Raw genomic sequence first — 1878 nt, forward strand, 5'->3', positions numbered from 1 at the left:
ACACACACACACACACACACAATAACAGAGAAACATCCTTTAATGATGTTTCATTTATAGCAAAAATGTTAGATGGTTTTGAAGAAAACGGTTTAAAGGAAGAATGGCTTGCATTATACATCTTAATTTTACTACTGAGGAAAAACAGAATATTTCTAAATTAAACTTTGATAATATGTGGAAAGAAATTTTAAAACGTCAGACTGACAATATTGACAAGTATCCGAATTTGAAATCACTTTTAAGTGCTATTAGGTCACTTCCACATTCGAATGCCGAAGCAGAAAGAATGTTTTTTTATTAACGGATATAAAATCATGTAAGTGATACAGGCTTTCTTCTAGTGTGTATTACATGTAGAGTTTTTAGTTGGTNATTAGTTTATGATTTTAATTTGCTTTATCTGCGTGTATTGATCTAGTGTATTGATATGTATNACAGCAGAGATCAGGACCCCGTGGTTCGTCACTCCCACAGTATTTAAAGACTCCAAACCCTCTCTGTCTGTCTGTCTGTGTATGCGTGTGCGTGCGTGCGTATGTGTGTGTGTGCGCGTATGTGTGCGCGCACGTGTGTGTGTGTGTGTGTTAGAGATCAGGACCCTGTGGTTCGTCACTCCCACAGTATTTAAAGACTCCAAACCCTCTCTGTCTGTATGTGTGCGCGCACGTGTGTGTGTTACAGCAGAGATTAGGACCCTGTGGTTCGTCACTCCCACAGTATTTAAAGACTCCAAACCCTCTCTGTCTGTATGTGTAAAAAAAACTTCTGAAACTTTGAAGACTTCTGTATATTATGTACACTTAATCTTAATAATGTTCAAAAAAATATATATTTTATCGTTGAAGTACATATACGAGGGTCATTCAATAAGTAACGAGACAAATTATTATTGCTCAAAAATGATTTATTCAATCAGTACAAAACTTCGGTTACTTTTCAACATAGTCCCCAGCAACACTTATACACTTGTCCCATCTTTCTGCTAATTTGTAAATGCCCTTGGCATAAAACTCTTTGGGTTGATCTCGAAGCCACTTTCGCACCTGATTTTTGACCTCTTCGTTGGACTGAAAATGCTTCCCTCGTAGACCCTCTTTAAGGAGTCCAAACAGATGGAAGTCTGATGGGGCGAGGTCGGGGCTGTAGGGGGGATGTGGAAGGATCTCCCATCGCAGTTTCTAAAGTTTTTCTTTTGTCAGCTGTGCCGTATGTGGACGGGCGTTGTCATGAAGCAAAATTACGCCTTCAGTCAAGAGCCCGCGGCGTTTTGTTCGAATTGCAGGTCTTATCTTGTTTTCCAGCATGTCACTGTAGTACTGGCTGTTGATTGTTCTTTGGCCTTCAAGAAAATCACAATAAATTGGCCCCTGAAAATCCCAGAATACTGTAAGCATGACTTTACCGGCAGACGACTGGGTCCTAAAGAAAATCTTCTCCTTCAGATTAACTCGCCGATCGTACCTTCCCGATTTCTAGGAAAAAAAAAACTTTCTGTTGAGAGAATTTGATTTTACGCGAAAATTGAATTAATCTTGTCGTTCGTTAATTTTTACACAATCTCTCCCGATCTATTAATTCTTTACGTGATCCAATATCTTTCGATAAACTCTTTAAAACCGAACTATTCGCTTTCTTTTACACTCTTTTAACCAACGTTGGCCCCACGTTGGGCGCCAAATTTTCTTTGCAACGTTTTTTCCTTCGACGAACTGCAATAAGAAAAAGTGACTCGCCTCCGCTGTGTGGAGAGTCACCGATCGGGTGAGCCCGAACGAGAACTGAACACCCGGAACTGTCAATTAATTTTTATGTTGGAATTTTGGGCGCCAGGCACGTGTCTCACGTGCCAAATCTGTGACGTCCCGTCGCTGGTAT

Source organism: Pseudomyrmex gracilis, unplaced genomic scaffold (genome assembly GCF_002006095.1).
Source record: "Pseudomyrmex gracilis isolate BER0280 unplaced genomic scaffold, ASM200609v1 scaffold_1946, whole genome shotgun sequence".
NCBI lineage: Eukaryota > Metazoa > Arthropoda > Insecta > Hymenoptera > Formicidae > Pseudomyrmex > Pseudomyrmex gracilis.